The following is a 20,027-nucleotide window of genomic DNA, read 5'->3' as shown; positions in this document are numbered from 1 at the left end:
TGCAGGTGTAGAAGCAGGTGGCTAGGAAAAACTCCCTAGAAAGGCTAAAACCCAGGAAGAAACGTAGAGAGGAATCAGGCTCTGTGGGGTGGCCAGTCCTCTTCTGGCTGTGCCGGGTGGAGATTATAACAGAACATGGCCAAGATGTTCAAATGTTCATAAATGAGCAGCATGGTCGAATAATAATAAGGCAGAACAGTTGAAACTGGAGCAGCAGCACGGTCAGGTGGACTGGGGACAGCAAGGAGTCATCATGTCAGGTAGTCCTGGGGCACGGTCCTAGGGCTCAGGTCCTCCGAGAGAGAGACATCACTGAGCAGGTCAAGCATAACATGTCAACCCTGTTACCCATAGATAGGCTAGAACTGTTTTAATAATTTCATTTTTTGTTGAAGCTTGCATTTAATTGCCACTCCCTGTTGCACACAAGCTTCCTGTCACAAGGGGATTTATGGCTGATTTAAGATGAAATTGTCAACCCTGTTACTTTATTTGACACTTAATAGGCACTTTATTTATTTATTTAACTTTAAAAGGGGAAAACTTTTTTTTTTAACATGTTCTCTTTATGACAATGTTATAATTAGGTGAATTCAACAAAAAAAATTGTTGCCAACTTACACTTCTCAAAAGGGATCGAATTGGTGGAACGACTCCAGTATTTACACACAACAGTTCTACAGAATGTTTATGTGAGATAATGGCAGACTATCTGACCACTGTGACTGATAGAAAACTGAGGAAAACATTGACTTAGGTACAGACTCAGTGAGTACAGCCTGGCTATAGAGACCGGTCGTCACAGACAAACCTGGCTGCCCAGAGAGGACAGGCTGTGCTCACTCTGCTCCAGGGGAGAGGTAGAGACAGAGCTGCATTTCCTATTACACTGTGACAAATACTCAGACCTAAGAGAATATTTATTTCCCAAAATGATAATTCAATACAAAGAATTTGAAACTATAAAAGATTAAGAAAAAATCAAATATTTATAGGGTGAAAAGCCAAAATGTGCAGTTTTGGCAGCCAAATATGTGTCCCCCTGCCAAAACCTGAGGGACAGCCAGTGAAAAGTGCAAAGTAATGTCGATAATATTTCCCATCTTGTTTTTTTTTTCTTTCATACCATGTCATGTGTCTTCTCAGTCATGTTGACACTGGTCTACTACCACTGCTTTAATGTATTGTTGTTCTCATTAATATTGTTGTTGAAGTTGTTAATGGTAATCCCATGTCCACTACGACTATTATTATTGCTGTTGGTCTGGTCCCACCATTTATTTATATATATAGATACATTTTTATTTTATTTTTCGATATGTATACTTTGACAATGTAAGTAATAATAATAATAAACTTGCCATGTCAATAAAGTCAATTGAATTGAATTGAATTAATGGACCAGTTTTCCTAACACCTGTCCCACGTTGATGTAGTGCTGTCGATCATGAATCCTGACCTAAAATGAGTCATTATCAGTGATGGAAAATTGCTTGAAATTATTGATCACAGTAAAAAAAAAGACAAATACTAAACTAAATATCAGTGGGTGAAATACTTAGCTAAATATCAGCAGATGAAATGGGGGGTAGATTAAAGAAACAGGAATAAAGTGAATAATTCTGAAGTGAGGAGTATACCGTAGTCAATCAAAAATTAATGGACCAGTTTTCCTAACACCTGTCCCACGTTGATGTAGTGCTGTCGATCATGAATCCTGACCTAAAAGGAGTCATTATCAGTGATGGAAAATTGCTTGAAATTATTGATCACAGTAAAAAAAAAGACAAATACTAAACTAAATATCAGTGGGTGAAATACTTAGCTAAATATCAGCAGATGAAATGGGGGGTAGATTAAAGAAACAGGAATAAAGTGAATAATTCTGAAGTGAGGAGTATACCGTAGTCAATCAAAAGTGCAGCATTGCCACCAAAGGGATCAAAAGCATTTGATGAAGTTGTCTTATTTTGGTCTCTTCATGTAAAAGACCAATGGTACCAAGATTAGAGACTCCATGAATAGCTGTAGAGAAGAGAAATAGAAAAAGTACCGTCATTGGCATCCATCAGAAGTATCAACGACATGAGATAAAAAGTTTTATTACTCTGATGCCCAAAAGAGTAGGCAGCTTGAGGAGTATAATTCAGATCCACACACCTTCAATCCCATTTGCTTCCTCTGATCGTGCTTAGGGTCCGCTGCCCATCACCTGGCTCATAGTGGCTGGGATGCCTGTGGAGAGATGTCGTTAGGAAAAAGAGTTGAACACGTGCACATCTTTTGTACCGGTGTGTGATATCCTAGTTTGACAAGGAGAAGAGTCTAATCTACACACAATGTAGGTAACTCCCCATCCTAAAACTCTAGAACCTCATTGTAGATAGGAGGAGCCATGCTAATGGCTTGGCCAGGAAAATAAGGCTTGTAGGAGAGCCCTTCTCTCACTGTGACCCCAGTAAGGGGCTCACAGTACCCTGTCAATAAGGAGAACATGTAGTCTTCTCCTCCATGTCTGCAAGGACAGCCGGAGGCAGATTATAAACAGTGCCCACACTCATAAAACACATCTTTCTTCAGATTTGTTGAATGTGCTCCAATCCGGTGTCCCTTTTCTATCCCCACTGTCTGCATTCCATTCACCTCTTTAACGCATCTATTGCCATTTTCTTTGTTGTTGTCAGGGTTTTGTGTGAGTTTGTTTTATATATTACAAAAAGGTCCATTTTGTATTTGTCATTAGTAGTTAAAAAAGCTGAATTACTCAATGTTGGAATGTATGCTTTAGTAACAAGTCAGTTGCTCTCACCTCTTCAGCAAGCACCTTGAGTTCAGTCTCTATGTGGGAGACTCCTACAAGATTTCAGAAGGCCATGCATTCCATACTGACAGGCAGAACACACCTGCTTTTATACCTGATATCCACATCAAATACTGTAAAACAAAACAAATCCAACATATTTTTAACATCATCTCACATGTGATAATAACATAAAGGAGGTGAAGTAACCTGGCATGATCAAGAGTCCATGTGTAACAACTGTGAGTTTATATTGTTCATGGGTGTTTCTGTGTTTAATGAGCGTGTGTGTGTGTGTGTGTGTGTGTGTGTGTAACAACTGTGTATTAGTCAAAGGTTTGGACTCATTCAAGACTTTTTCTTTCTTTAGTTAACACAAGTCCATCAAGTCCATGAATAAGATGGTGGACGAAGCACCCGATCTGAATATTTCACAGACTGGTGAAGCATCAGAGCAATACTGGCCCCTCCTGCGGTCAACACACCCAATGATGACAGGGCCACCTTCTTTCCTCTGGACAGACTGGCAAATGACATGTCACTTGCCTGTGGAAAAGGTGAACAAAAATCCAGATGCATCAAACTGGGACAGAGAAACTGGAAAACAGCTTCTATCTCAAGGCCATCAGACTGTTAAATAGCCATCACCAGCGCCTTAGAGGCTTCTTCCCTATATACATAGACTTGAAATCACCAGGCACTTTAATAATAGAACACAAGTCACTTTAATAATGTTTACATATTTTGCATTACTCATCTCATATGTATATACTCTATTATATTCTACTGTATTTTAGTCTATGCTGCTCCGACATTCCTTGTCCAAATATTTACACTACCGTTCAAAAGTTTGGGGTCACTTAAAAATGTCCATGTTTCTGAAAGAAAATAATTTTTTTGGTCCATTGAAATAACAGAATTGATCAGAAATACATTATGGACACTGTTAAATATTGTAAATTACTATTGCAGCTGGAAACGGCTGATTTTTAATGGAATATCTACAGAGGGGTAGAGGCCGATTATCAGCAACCATCACTCCTGTGTTCCAATGGAACGTTGTGTTAGCTAATCCAAGTTGATCGTTTTAAAAGGCTAATTGATCAATAGAAAACCCTTTTGCAATCATGTTAGCACAGCTGAAAACTATTGTCCTGATTAAAGAAGCAATAAAACTGGTCTTCTTTAGACTAGTTGAGTATCTGAACTATGAAGGCTATTTTTTGCGAGAAATTCCCAAGAAACTGAAGATCTCGTACAACGCTGTGTACTACTCCCTTCACAGAACAGTGCAAACTGGCCATAACCAGAATAGAAAGAAGAGTGGGAGGCCCCGGTGCACAACTGAGCATGAGGACAAGTACATTAGAGTGTCTAGTTTGAGAAACAGACACCTCACAAGTCCTCAACTGGCAGCTTAATTAAATAGTACCCACAAAACACCAGTCTCAATGTCAACAGTAAAGAGGCGACTCAGAGATGCTGGCTTTCTAGGCAGAGTTCCTCTGTCCAGTGTCTGTGTTCTTTTGCCCATCTTAATCTTTCCTTTTTATTGGCCAGTCTGAGATATGGCTTTTTCTTTGCAACTCTGACGACCTACACTGGCCCAACCTGGACGACACTGGGCCAATTGTGCGCCGCCCTATGGGACTCCCAATCACGTCCGGATGTGATGCAGCCTGGATTCGAACCAAGTACTGTAGTGACGCCTCTTGCACTGAGATGCAGTGCCTTAGACCGCTCGGGAGCCAAATGTCCCTAATGTTTGATAGTCCAGTTTTCAGTTAGTTAGGGGAAGATTCTATCAATGTTAGCAAAAACCTTCTCAGAACCTTTTTAGCATGTTGAGGTGTGAAAGTTAGTAGAACATTACCTTAATGTCAAACAGTACTTTAATGTTCTTGACACGTTTTCATTGCAAGAACATTTGTTTCCAGGTTTCTGAAGGTTTAGGAGAATATTCCATCAATGTTCCACCAAACATAAACAGAATATGATTGCCATGTTCTCTGAATATACAGTACAATATTAATGTTCTAAACACGTTTCATGGGATGTTGAAAGAACATTCACGTGTCCAGTTTTCTGAGGGTTATGAGAATATTTCATCAACGTCCCACCAAACATACACAGGACATGGTTTCCATGTTCTCACAATATTAGATATTAATGTTGTAGACACGTTTCATGACAACGTTGCAAGAACATTCCTGTATTCAGTTTTTTGAGTGTTAGGAGAACATTCCATCAACATCCCACCAAACTTCCCACCAAACACGGTTGTAAGATATTGTTACAGACACGTGTCATTGGAAAGTTGCAAGAACAATTCTGTGTTCCAGTTGTCAGGACGTTGCCTGATGATCATGAAAATGGTTTCATTACACATTACGGCTTGTTACAGTTGCCAGGCCCATCAAGGTCCTACATTTTGAATCACTTATCCATTAACAGCTATTTTTGTCTTTTAGCAAGGGATACTCACACACACACAGCTTTTATAGTGTTTTCAACTTACAGTGCCTTCAGAAAGTATTCATTACTTATTCCACATTTTGTTGTGTTACAGCCTGAAATTCAAAATTGATTAAATATGTTTTCTCTCTTACCCATTTACACACAATACCCCATAATGACAAAGTGAAAACATGTTTTAGACATTTTAGCACATTTCTTGAAAATGAAATATAGAAATATGAATTTACGTATGCATTTACACCCCTGAGTATGTTAGAATGACCTTTGCCAGTGATTACAGCTGTGAGTATTTTTGGGTAAGCCTATAAGAGCTTTGCACACCTAGATTGTACAATATTTGCACATTAGTAGTTGGAAAAATTGCACCAGGTTTGCCAGTTCTTGCTGTGAGATGTTACCCCACTCTTCCACCAAGGCACCTGCAAGTTCCCGGACATTTCTGGTGGGAATGGCCCGAGCCCTCACCCTCCGATTCAACAGGTTCCAGACGTGCTCAATGGGATTGAGATCCGGGCTCTTCGCTGGCCATGGCAGAACACTGACATTCCTGTCTTGCAGGATATCATGCACAGAACGAGCAGTATGGCTGGTGGCATTGTCATGCTGGAGGGTCATGTCAGGATTAGCCTGCAGAAAGGGTACCACATAAGGGAGGAGGATGTCTTCCCTGTAACGCACAGCGTTGAGATTGCCTGCAATGACAACAAGCTCAGTCCGATGATGCTGTGACACATGACGGACCCACCACCTCCAAATTGATCCCGCTCCAAAGTACAGGCCTCGGTGTAACGCTCATTCCTTCGACGATAAATGCAACCATCACTCCTGGTGAGACAAAACTGTGATTTTTCAGTGAAAAGCACTTTTTGCCAGTCCTGTCTGGTCCAGCGATGGTGGGGTTGTGCCCATAGGCAACGTTGTTGCCAGTGATGTCTGGTGAGGACCTGCCTTACAACAGGCCTATAAGCCCTCAGTCCAACCTCTCTCAGCCTATTGCGGAAAGTCTGAGCACTGATGGAGGGATTGTGCATTCCTGGTGTAACTCGGGCAGTTGTTGTTGCCATCCTGTACCTGTCCCACAGGTGTGATGCTCGTATGTATCGATCCCGTGCAGGTGTTTCTAAACGTGGTCTGCCACTGCGAGGACGATCACCTGTCCGTCCTGTCTCCCTGTAGCGCTGTCTTAGGCATCTCACAGTACGGACATTGTCATTTATTGCCCTTGCCACATCTGCAGTCCTCACGCCTCCTTGCAGCATGCCTAAGGCACATTCACGCAGATGAGCAGGGACCCTGGGCATCTTTCTTTTGGTGTTTTTCAGAGTCAGTAGAAAGGCCTCTTTATTGTCCTAAGTTTTCATAACTGTGACCTACCATCTGTAAGCTGCGAGTGTCTTAACGACCGTTGAACAAGCATGGGAAACAGTGTTTAAAGCCTTTACAATGAAGATCTGGGAAGTTATTTGGATTTGTATTAATTATCTTTGAAAGACAGGGTCCTGTAAAAGGGAAGTTTCTTTTTTTGCTGAGTTTATAAAGTGTTGGTCCTACGTTTCATGAGCTGAAATAAAATATCCCATAAATGTTCCATGAGCACAAAAAGCTTATTTCTATCAAATTTGTTTACATCCCTGTTAGTGAGCATTTCGCTTTGCCAAGACAATCTATCCACCTGACGGGTGTGGCATATCAAACAGCATGATCATTACACAGGTGAAACTTGTGCTGGGGACAATGAAAGGCCACTCTAAAATGTGCAGTTTTGTCACACAACACATTGCCACAGATGTCTCAAGTTTTGAAGGAGCAATTAGCATGCTGATTCCAGGAATGTCCACCAGAGCTGTTGCTAGATGACTGAATGTTAAGTTCTCTATCTTATGTCGTTGTAGAGAATTTGGCAGTATGTCTAACCGGCCTCACAATTGCAGATAACGTGTAACCATGCCGGCTCAGGACCTCCACATCCGGCTTCTTCACCTATCATCTGAGACCAGTCACCTGGACAGCTCATGAAACTGTGGGTTTGCACAACCGAAGAATTTCTGCACAAACTTTCAGAAGCCGTATCAGGGAAACTAGTCTCTGTGCTCGTTATCCTCATCAGGGTCTTGACCTGACTGCAGTTTGGCATCATAACCGGCTTCAGTGGGCAAATGCTTAACTTCGATGGCCACTGGCACGCTGGAGAACTGTGCTTGTCGAGACAAGATGAGCTGCAACAGACAAACAGAAAGAGGAGACAAAGGGCTGTGAGACAAAGGTTTAATCCTTGATACAAGAAACATGGGATGTATACAGACGGTGGGCGGCAACAGAAGATGAACAGCAGAGGGGCTAAGGATCTTGAATATGGGGAAAGGGCCGATAAAATGGGGGGAAAAGTTTGCGGGACTCTACCTGGAGGGGAAGATCCCGAGTGGACAGCCATACTCTCTGCCCAAGATCATAGCGGGGAGCCGGTGTCCGGTGTCCGGTGGCGGTCCGCCTGTCGAAGATTACCTGGAGCTCTCTGCCAGGTACGCCAACAGCAGCGGACAAACATCTGGCCCAAGGTTATGTCAACCTCTTCCTCTTGCTTCTAGAAGAGCAGGGGCTGATAACCCACGGAGCACTCGAAGGGCGAGAGCCCAGTGGCCGAGCAGGGAAGTGTGTTCTGGGCGTACTCCACCCACACGAGTTGCTGGCTCCAGGTGGTGGAGTTGGCCGAGATGAGGCACCAAAGAGTCATCTCGAGGTCTTGATTGGCATGCTCCGACTGGCCGTTGGATTGAGGATGAAACCCGGAGGACAGGCTGGCCGACGACCCAACGACCCAGCAATGTCGCACAGCCATTGAAGAGTAGTGGGACAACATTCCACAGGACATAATCAACAGCCTGATCAACTCTATGCGAAGGAGTGTACTCTATGTGTAGCAACTCTATGTGTAGCACTGCATGAGGCAAATGGTGGTCACACTCGATACTGGCTGGTTTTCTGATGCAGCTCCCTACCTTTTATTTAAGGTATCTGTGACCAACAGATGCATATCTGTATTCCCAGTCTTGTGAAATTCATAGATGAATTAATTAATTTCAATTGACTGATTTCCTTATATGAACTGTAACTCAGTAAAATCGGTGAAATTGATGCATGTTGCGTTTATATTTTTGGTTTTGTGTAAATCAAAACTGTAACTAGGCCACTCAGGAACGTGCACTGTCTTCTTGATAAGAAGTGTTAATTTGGCCTTGTTTTAGTTTATTGTCCTGATATTTATTGTCCTGTGAGAGCCCCACATTATTAGCAAAAAATCTAAATCAAAAAAGATATGTATATGCATTTTTTTGGGGGGGCTTGCCTGTTTTGCATGTTATTTTGGCATTAATAAGTGACACATATCAGTTTGCAAACAATAGAGAAAAAATATATAATTGAGTTTATAAAGCCGCATACAAACATGGTCTATTTTTTTTTTTTGACTAAGGTAGCTCCAAAATGCAGGTTTTTCAGGCTAGTTCAGTGCTTCCTATGGTGGTGGGGCGAGCCAGCAGAAAATAGGAGCATTGCGCAGTGTTCTGTCACTCATGGGGACACTACGTCATCGCCAAGTTTAAATCCTTAGTAAAGGTAGACATCCAATATTTAAACCATTTGGGTCTTGCCATAGAGTTAAATTACAAGTGCCCTTCAAGAAGGCTCAAGGTCATTGGCCACAGATAAAATGACGTCAAATCACATATGTACAGTAGCTTTGATTAGACTGATCATGTCAACATATTACTTTCAAGTCTTAGCTAGCAGTCATCATCATGAATCAAGTCGACAATCTACTGGCAAATCCTTGTCATATGAAGATAAGTAATGTCGAGAAATTATAGACAAAACGTATCGGTGCTCATCGGCCATTGGACATAAAGATTACACAACAAGTTGGAAAGATGGAGCCGAAGAACATGGCTGACGTTTTACCAACCAATTGTGCTATTTTGTTAGTTTTTTGGCGTTTTGTGTTACTTATTTTGTACATAATGTTCCTGCTAGCGTCTCTTATGACCGAAATAACTTCTGGACATCAGAACAGCGATTACTCACCGTGGACATGAAGAATGTTACGTTCTGACCTTAGTTTTTTTGTTATGTCTTTGTTTTAGTATGGTCAGGTCTTGCGTTGGGTGGGTTGTCTATGTTCGTTTTTCTATGTTGTGTTTTGTGTTTGGCCTGGTAGGGTTCTCAATCAGAGGCAAGTGTCGTTAGTTGTCTCTGATTGAGAATCATACTTAGGTAGCCTTTTCCCACCTGTGTTTTGTGGGTGATTGTTTTCTGTTTTGTGTATTCACCGTACAGGACTGTTTCGTTTCGTGTCGTTCTCTTTGATATTTTTGTTTAGTGTTCTGAGTTTAATAAACTCAGAACACCGCAGATCGGGCTGCATTCGGAGAATCCGTAGGCGAGCAAATAAACTCCCACTGCCAACCGTTCTTCTTGCTAACGTGCTATCATTGGAATAAAATTGATGACCTACGATTAAGATTATCATACCAACAGGACATTAAAAACTGTAATATCTTATGTTTCACCGAGACATGGCTGAACGACGATATGGATAATATAGAGCTGGCGGGATTTTCCATGCACCGGCAGAACAGAGAAGCTACGTCTGGTAAGATGAGGGGTGGCGTTGTGTCTATTTGTCAATAACAGCTGATGCGCAATGTCTAATATTAAAGAAGTCTTGAGGTATTGCTCGCCTGAGGTAGAGTGCCTTAAAGATAAGCTGTAGACCACACTATCTATATTATTCGTAGCCGTCCATTTACCACCACAGAATGAAGCTGGCACTAAGACCGCTCTCAACCAACTTTATAAGGCCCCAAAAAATGCTCATCCAGAAGCAGTGCTCCTAGTGGCCAGGAACTTTAATGCAGGCAAACTTAAATCAGTTTTACCAACTTTTTACCAGCATGTCAAATGTGCAACCAGAGGAAAATCCTAGACCACATTTACTTCACACACAGAGATGCATACAAAGCTCTCCTTTGCCCTCCATTTGGCAAATCTGACCACAATTCTATATTCCTGATTTCTGCCTTCAAGCAAAAACTAAAGCAGGAAGTACCAGTGACTCGCTTAATATGGAAGTGGTCAGATGATGCGGATGCTACATTACAGGAGGACTGTATTGCTAGCACAGTCTGAAATATGTTCCGGGATTCATCCAATGGCATTGAGGAGTACACCACCTCAGTCATCGACTTCATCAATAAGTGCATCGACGACGTCATCCCCACAGTGACCGTGCGTACATATTCCAACCAGAAGCTATGGATTACAGGCAACATCCGCATCGAGCTAAAGGCTAGAGCTGCCGCTTTCAAGTAGCGGGAGACTAATCCGGACGCTTATAAGAAGTCCCGCTATGCCGTCAGACAAATCATCAAACAAGCAAAGCGTCAATACAGGATTAAGATTGAATCCTACTACACCAGCTCTGACGCTCGTCGGATGTGGCAGGGCTTGAAAACTATTACGGACTACAAAGGGAAACCCAGACGCGAGCTGCTCAGTGACTCGAGCCTACCAGACGAGCTAAATGCCTTTTATGCTCGCTTCGAGACAAGCAACACTGAAGCATGAACGAGAGTACCAGCTGTTCTGGATGACTGTGTGATAACGCTCATGGTAGCCGATGTGAATAAAACCTTTAAACATGTCAACATTCACAAAGCCGCAGGGCCAGACGGATTACCAGGACGTGTACTCAAAGCATGCACGGACCAAATGTCAAGTGTCTTCACTGATATTTTCAACCTCTCCCTGACCGAGCCTGTAATACCTACATGTTTCAAGCAGACCACCATAGTCCCTGTGCCCAAGGAAGCGAAAGTAACCTGCCTAAATGATTAACCCCCCCATAGAACTCACGCTGGTAGCCATGAAGTGCTTTGAAAGGCTGGTCATGGCTCACATCAACAGCATCCTCCCAGACACCCTAGACCCACTCCAATTCGCATACCACCCCGACAGATCCACAGATGACGCAATCTCTCCACACTGCCCTTTCCCACCTGGACAAAAGGAACATCTACGTGAGAATGCTGTTCATTGACTACAACTCAGCGTTCAACACCATAGTGCCCACGAAGCTCATCACTAAGCTGAGGACTTTGGGACTAAACACTTCTCTCTGCAACTGGATCCAGGACTTCCTGACGGACCGCCTCAAGGAGGTAAGAGTAGGCAACAACATGTCTGCCATGCTGATCCTTAACACTGGGGCCCCTCAGGGGTGTGCACTTAGTCCCCTCTTATACTCCCTGTTCAATCACAACTGCGTGGCCACACCATCGTTAAGTTTGCTGATGACACGACAGTGGTAGGCCTGATCAACGACAATGATGAAACGGCCTATAGGGAGGAGGTCAGAGAACTGGTAGTGTGGTGTGGTTCTTATTGTGTTACTTTGTACTTTAGTCTATTTGGTAAATGTTTTCTTAAGTCTTTTTGATCTGCACTGTTGGTTAAGGGCTTGTAAGTAAGCATTTCACGGTAAGGTCTACACTTGGGTGATGTATGTGTTTTTGTACAGTCTAGGGTTTTTTGTAGGTTTATGGGGTTGTTTACCATCTAGGTGTTTATGTATGTCTGTGGTTGCCTGGATTGGTTCTCAAATAGAGGCAGCTGTTCATCGTTGTCTCTAATTGGGAACCATATTTAGGCAGCCATCTTCTTTGGGTATTTTGTGGGTTATTGTCTATGTCTAGTTGCCTGTGTCTGCACTGTTTATATATAGCATCACGTTTGTTTGTTGTTTTGTAAGTTTGTTTTAGTGTTCTTTCTTCATTAAATATAGAACATGTATTCATATCACGCTGCGACTTGGTCTCCTCTTTACGACAATCGTGACAATGTAGTCTAACCTGTTTTAGAGAAATGTAATCATTGAATATTGTAAGAGCTTTCATTGTATGTTTATATGCTCCCTTTATTTTTCCTACGGTTCTGACTTGGTGTACATGGAGTACACTGTAAGAACGAACCATGTTCTTCATTAAATATAGAACATGTATTCATATCAAGCTGCGCCTTGGTCTCCTCTTTACGACAGTCGTGACAGAATAACCCACCATAAAAGGACCAAGCAGCGTGGTAAAAGGCAGCAGCAGCGATCGCAGGATTCATGGACTTGGGATGAAATTCTGGACGGCGGAGGACCCTGGGCACAACCAGGGGAATATCACCGCCCCAAGGCGGCGAAAGCAGAGAGGCTCCGGTATGAGGAGGCAGCACGGCAGGAAGCCCGAGAGGCAGCCCCAAAAATGTATGGGGGGGGACACTTGGAGCAGTCGGCGAAGTTGAGTCTGAGATTGTCGAGGAGTTATTGGACAGATTGGAGGAGAGTGAACGGAGGGGAGATTATGAGACATTCGAGGAGTTGTTGACGAAATTGGAGGAGAGTGAACAGAGAGAGCTGTTGGTTTGGTGTAGTATGCACAGCATTTGCCCTGAGGAGCGTGTGAGCTGTCCGATGCCACCTGTGTCAGTTTCTCGTACTCAGCCTGAAATTTGTGTTAAAGTTCCGGAAGATTTGATGCCGGCAATACACACCAGGTCTCCAGTACACCTTCACAACCCGGTGTGTCCTGTTCCTGCTTCTCGCACTCATCCTGAGGTGCGTGTCCTCAGCCAGGTACCACCAGTACCGGCACCACGCACCAGGCCTATAGTGCGCCTCGGCAGTCCAGTACGCCCTCTTCCTCCTCCCCGCACTCGCCCTGAGGTGCATGTCCTCGGCCCAGTACCACCAGTGCCGGCACCACGCACCAGGCCTACAGTGCGCCTCGCCAGTCCAAAGTGTCCGGCGACAGTACCCAGTCCAGAGTGTCCGGCTACAGTACCCAGTCTAGAGCGTCCGGCTACAGTACGCAGTTCAGAGCGTCCGCCTACAGTACCCAGTCCAGAGCGTCCGGCTTACAGTACCCAGTCCAGAGCATTGGCTACAGTACCCAGTCCAGAGCATTGGCTACAGTACCCAGTCCAGAGCGTCCGGCAACAGTACCCAGTCCAGAGCGTCCGGCAACAGTCTACAGACCGGAACCTCCTACGACGGGTCGCAGTCCGGAACCTCCTACGATGGGTCGCAGTCCGGAACCTACCACGACGGGTCGCAGCCCGGAACCTGCCACGATGGGTTGCAGTCCGGTACCTACCACTACGGGTCGCAGTCCGGAACCTACCAGTCCAGATCCGCCAGTCTCCCTCCAGTCCGGATCCGCCAGATTCTCCCTCCAGTCTAGATCCGCCAGAGTCTCCCTCCACTCCGGATCCGCCAGAGTCTCCCTCCAGTCCGGATCCGCCAGAGTCTCCCTCCAGTCCGGATCCGCCAGAGTCTCCCTCCAGTCCGGATCCGTCAGAGTCTCCCTCCAGAGTCTCCCGTCTGTCCTGAGCCGCTAGAGCCGCCAGTTTGTCTTGAGCCGTCAGAGCCGCCAGTCTGTCCTGAGCCATCAGTCAGCCAGGAGCTGCCAGAGCCGTCAGCCAGCCAGGAGCTGCCAGAGCCGCCAGTCAGCCAGGAGCCGCCAGTCAGCCAGGAGACGCCAGTCAGCCAGGAGCCGCCTGTCAGCCAGGAGCCGCCAGAGCCGCCTGTTAGCCAGGAGCCGCCAGAGCCGCCAGTCAGCCAAGACCTGCCAGAGCCGTCAGCCAGCCAGGAGCCGCCAGTCAGCCAGGAGCTGCCAGAGCCGCCAGTCAGCCAGGATTCGCCTGAGCCGCCTGTCAGCCAGGAGCCGCCTGTTAGCCAGGAGCCGCCAGAGCCGCCAGTCAGCCAAGACCTGCCAGAGCCGTCAGCCAGCCAGGACCTGCCAGAGCCGTCAGCCAGCCAGAAGCTGCCAGAGCCATCAGCCAGCCTGGAGCTGCCAGAGCCGTCAGCCAGCCAGGAGCTGCCAGAGCCATCAGCCAGCCAGGAGCTGCCAGAACCGTCAACCAGCCAGGAGCTGCCAGAGCCGTCAGCGAGCCAGGAGCTGCCAGAGCCGTCAGCCAACCAGGAGCTGCCAGAGCCGCCTGTCACGCCGGCGATGCTGGAATTTCCCTCCTGTCCGGTGCTGCCAGAGTCGCTCCTCAGTCCAGAGGCGCCTTTCCGTCCAGTGGCGCCCTCTACGATGATCTTCAGTCCGGGGCCCGATGCGAGGGTCCCCGCTCCAGAGGCGTCACCTAAGTGGGCCAAGACTGAGGTAGAGCGGGGTCCACGTCCCACACCCGAGCCGCTGCCGTGAAAAAGGCCCACCCGGACCCTCCCCTTCTGATTAGGTTTTGCGGCCGGAGTCCGCACCTTTGTGGGGAGGTACTGTCACGACCTGAGTATTGTTTGTTTTCTTTATATATTTTGGTTAGGTCAGGGTGTGACATGGGTGATGTATGTGTTTTTGTACTGTCTAGGGTTTTTTGTAGGTTTATGGGGTTGTTTACCATCTAGGTGTTTATGCATGTCTGTGGTTGCCTGGATTGGTTCTCAATTAGAGGCAGCTGTTCATCGTTGTCTCTAATTGGGAACCATATTTAGGCAGCCATCTTCTTTGTGTATTTCGTGGGTTATTGTCTATGTCTAGTTGCCTATGTCTGCACTGTATATATATAGCATCACGTTTGTTGTTTTGTAAGTTTGTTTTAGTGTTCTTTCTTCATTAAATATAGAACATGTATTCATATCACGCTGCTCCTTGGTCTCCTCTTTACGACGATCGTGACAATGTAGTCTATAACCTGTTTTAGAGAAATGTAATCATTGAATATTGTAAGAGCTTTCATTGTCTGTTTATATGCCCCCTTTATTTTTCCTACGGTTCTGACTTGGTGTACATGGAGTACACTGTAAGAACGAACCATGTTCTGAATTCTACACTGTAAGAACGAACCATGTTCTGAATTCTGAAAATTCTATTGCTGTACATTTCAAAAGTGTTGAACAAATACTTATATTTACTATGTCCGTTGTCGCTCGCTCATTAATGTCTTAATCAAAATTACGGATTGCCTCTTATCCACTTGTCGCCCAGTTTTACTCCTGAAGTTATTTAGCCTTGCCAGAACAAAGGGGTTGAATACTTACATTTACATTTACATTTAAGTCATTTAGCAGATGCTCTTATCCAGAGCGACTTACAAATTGGTGCATTCACCTTATGACATCCAGTGGAACAGCCACTTTACAATAGTGCATCTAAATCTTTTAAGGGGGGGGGGGTGAGAAGGATTACTTTATCCTATCCTAGGTATTCCTTAAAGAGGTGGGGTTTCAGGTGTCTCCGGAAGGTGGTGATTGACTCCGCTGTCCTGGCGTCGTGAGGGAGTGTGTTCCACCATTGGGGAGCCAGAGCAGCGAACAGTTTTGACTGGGCTGAGCGGGAACTGTACTTCCTCAGTGGTAGGGAGGCGAGCAGGCCAGAGGTGGATGAATGCAGTGCCCTTGTTTGGGTGTAGGGCCTGATCAGAGCCTGGAGGTACTGAGGTGCAGTTCCCCTCACAGCTCCGTAGGCAAGCACCATGGTCTTGTAGCGGATGCGAGCTTCAACTGGAAGCCAGTGGAGAGAGCGGAGGAGCGGGGTGACGTGAGAGAACTTTGGAAGGTTGAACACCAGACGGGCTGCGGCGTTCTGGATGAGTTGTAGGTGTTTAATGGCACAGGCAGGGAGCCCAGCCAACAGCGAGTTGCAGTAATCCAGACGGGAGATGACAAGTGCCTGGATTAGGACCTGCGCCGCTTCCTGTGTGAGGCAGGGTCGTACTCTGCGGATGTTGTAGAGCATGAACCTACAGGAACGGGCCACCGCCTTGATGTTAGTTGAGAACGACAGGGTGTTGTCCAGGATCACGCCAAGGTTCTTAGCGCTCTGGGAGGAGGACACAATGGAGTTGTCAACCGTGATGGCGAGATCATGGAACGGGCAGTCCTTCCCCGGGAGGAAGAGCAGCTCCGTCTTGCCGAGGTTCAGCTTGAGGTGGTGATCCGTCATCCACACTGATATGTCTGCCAGACATGCAGAGATGCGATTCGCCACCTGGTCATCAGAAGGGGGAAAGGAGAAGATTAATTGTGTGTCGTCTGCATAGCAATGATAGGAGAGACCATGTGAGGTTATGACAGAGCCAAGTGACTTGGTGTATAGCGAGAATAGGAGAGGGCCTAGAACAGAGCCCTGGGGGACACCAGTGGTGAGAGTGCGTGGTGAGGAGACAGATTCTCGCCACGCCACCTGGTAGGAGCGACCTGTCAGGTAGGACGCAATCCAAGCGTGGGCCGCGCCGGAGATGCCCAACTCGGAGAGGGTGGAGAGGAGGATCTGATGGTTCACAGTATCGAAGGCAGCCGATAGGTCTAGAAGGATGAGAGCAGAGGAGAGAGAGTTAGCTTTAGCGGTGCGGAGCGCCTCCGTGATACAGAGAAGAGCAGTCTCAGTTGAATGACTAGTCTTGAAACCTGACTGATTTGGATCAAGAAGGTCATTCTGAGAGAGATAGCGGGAGAGCTGGCCAAGGACGGCACGTTCAAGAGTTTTGGAGAGAAAAGAAAGAAGGGATACTGGTCTGTAGTTGTTGACATCGGAGGGATCGAGTGTAGGTTTTTTCAGAAGGGGTGCAACTCTTGCTCTCTTGAAGACGGAAGGGACGTAGCCAGCGGTCAGGGATGAGTTGATGAGCGAGGTGAGGTAAGGGAGAAGGTCTCCGGAAATGGTCTGGAGAAGAGAGGAGTGGATAGGGTCGAGCGGGCAGGTTGTTGGGCGGCCGGCCGTCACAAGACGCGAGATTTCATCTGGAGAGAGAGGGGAGAAAGAGGTCAGAGCACAGGGTAGGGCAGTGTGAGCAGAACCAGCGGTGTCGTTTGACTTAGCAAATGAGGATCGGATGTCGTCGACCTTCTTTTCAAAATGGTTGACGAAGTCATCTGCAGAGAGGGAGGGGGGATTCAGGAGGGAGGAGAAGGTGGCAAAAACTTATTGACTCAAAACATTTCAGCTTTTAAGTGTACATTAATTTCTACAATTTTCTAAAACAAAATGTTATGTTGACATTATGGGGTATTGTGTGTACATCAGTGACACAAAATCTCAATTTAATACAGTTTACATACACTTAGGTTGGAGTCATTGAAAATCGTTTTTTTCAACCACTCCATAAATTTCTTGTTAACAAACTATAGTTTTGGCATGTCAGTTAGGACATCTATTTTGTTCATGACACAAGTAATTCTTCCAACAATTGTTTACAGACAGATTATTTCACTTTTAACTCGCAGTATCACAATTCCAGTGGGTCAGAAGTTTACATACATGAAGTTGACTGTGCCTTCAGCTTGGAAAATTCCAGAAAATGACGTCACGGCTTCTGATAGGCTAATTGACATCATTTGAGTCAATTGGAGGTGTACCTGTTGATGTAGTTCAAGGCCTACCTTCAGTGCCTTGAACTTGACATCATGGGAAAATCTAAAGAAATCAGCCAAGACCTCAGAAAACAAATTGTAGACTTCCACAAGTCTGGTTAATCTTTGGGAGCAATTTCCAAACACCCGAAGGTACCACGTTCATCTGTACAAACAATAGTACGCATGTAATAACACCATGGGACCATGCAGTCGTCATACTGCTCAGGAAAGAGATGCGTTCTGTCTCCTAGAGATGAACATACTATGGTGCGAAAAGTGCAAATCAATCCCAGAACAATCGCAAAGGACCTTGGGAAGATGCTGGAGGAAACAGGTACAAATGTATCTATATCCACAGTAAAAACGAGTCCTATATCGACATAACCTGAAAGGTCGCTCAGCAAGGAAGAAGCCACTGCTCTAAAACTGCCATAAAAAAGCCAGACTATGGTTTCCAACTGCACATGGGGACAAAGATCGTACTTTTTGGAGAAACATCCTCTGGTCTGAAACAAAAATAAAACTTTGGCCATAATGACCATCATTATGTTTGGAGGAAAAAGGGGGAGGCTTGCAAGCCGAAGAACACCATCCCAACCATGAAGCATGGGGGTGGCAGCATCTTGTTGTGGGGGTACTTCGCTGCAGGAGGGACTGGTGCATGTCACAAAATAGATGGCATCATGAGGTAGACAAATGTTGTGCATATATTGAAGAAACATCTCAAGACATCAGTCAGGAAGTCAAAGCTTGGTCGCAAATGGGTCTTCCAAATGAACAGTGGCCCCAAGCATACTTCCAAAGTTGTGGCAAAATGGCTTAAGGACAACAAAGTCAGGTATTAGAGTGGCCATCACAAAGCCCTGACCTCAATCCTATAGAAAATTTGGGCAGAACTGAAAAAGCGTGTGAAAGAAGGAGGCCTACAAACCTGACTCAGTTACACCAGCTCTGTCAGGAGGAATGGGCCAAAATTCACCCAACTTATTGTGGGAAGCTTGTGGAAGGCTACCCGGAACGTTTGACCCAAGTTAAACAATTTAAAGGCAATGCTACCAAATACTAATTGAGTGTATGTAAACTTCTGACCCACTGGGAATGTGATGAAAGAAATAAAAGCTGAAATCATTCTGTCCACTATTATTCTGGCATTTCACATTCTTAAAATAAAGTGGTGATCCTAACTGACCTAAGACAGGGAATTGTTACTAGGATTAAATGTCAGGAATTGTGAAAAACTGAGTTTAAATGTATTTGGCTAAGGTGTATGTAAACTTCCCACTTTAACTCTATTCCTTTTGTCCATGTGGGTGAGGGCAGTGTGGAGTGCAACAGAGATTGAGTCATCTGTGGATCTGTTGGGGCGGTATGTATGTATATATATATACACACATACTATAAATGCTTTAAGCCCATCCACCTCTGACTCCCTCCTTGCAGAGACCTATTCCAGGTTATGGCACTGTGCAATGTCAATGTGAGTGTTGAGTTTGAACCAAGTCCACAAGTCTGTTAGTCGGCAGGTCATATTATTATATTATTTAAATTATTTTCAAATTGTCCATTCCAACTGTGGTGGATGCGTAATCAGAGGCACTAAAACAGAGGAAAGACTATTTATTGTTAGCTGATGTCTCTCACTAAGTATGTGTGATCAGGCCAGCACAGTACAGCTTGGCTAGGTCGCTTCAGTAGTGTGAAAAGAGTGAAGCATAATATGTTTATGGGGTTGCTTTATCTTAGAAATACTACAATGTAGCCAGAAAGAGAGATTTTTGGCCCGCTATAAAATGTGGTAAATTTTTGGAACACACAGGTGACGCTGGGATTGAGTTCTTCGATTGAGGAGCTGCATCCCCATAGAGAAAGAAGCTTTGTGACGTAATTTACACACCATTAGGTGATTATTTTTGTCACGTTCTGACCGTTATTTCCTGTGTTTTGTATTTAGTTAGTATGGTCAGGGCGTGAGTTGGGTGGGCAGTCTATGTTTGTTTTTCTAGGTTTTGGGTATTTCTATGTTTCGGCCTAGTATGGTTCTCAATCAGAGGCAGGTGTCATTAGTTGTCTCTGATTGAGAATCATACTTAGGTAGCCTGGGTTTCACTGTGTGTTGGTGGGTGATTGTTCCTGTCTCTGTGTTTGCACCAGATAGGTCTGTTTTGAGTTTTCACATTTCTTGTTTTATGTAGTCTGTTGTTCTTGTGTACCTTAACGTATTAAAAAGAACCATGGACACTTACCACACCGCACATTGGTCCTCTGATCCGTTTCGCCTCTCCTCTTCGGAAGACGAGGAGGAAATTCATTACAGAATCACCCACCCACCAAGGACCGAGCGGCGTGGTAAAGGAC

The sequence above is a fragment of the Oncorhynchus keta genome, unplaced genomic scaffold, assembly GCF_023373465.1.
Source record: "Oncorhynchus keta strain PuntledgeMale-10-30-2019 unplaced genomic scaffold, Oket_V2 Un_scaffold_584_pilon_pilon, whole genome shotgun sequence".
NCBI classification, from domain to species: domain Eukaryota; kingdom Metazoa; phylum Chordata; class Actinopteri; order Salmoniformes; family Salmonidae; genus Oncorhynchus; species Oncorhynchus keta.
This window is presented reverse-complemented; position numbering follows the sequence as displayed.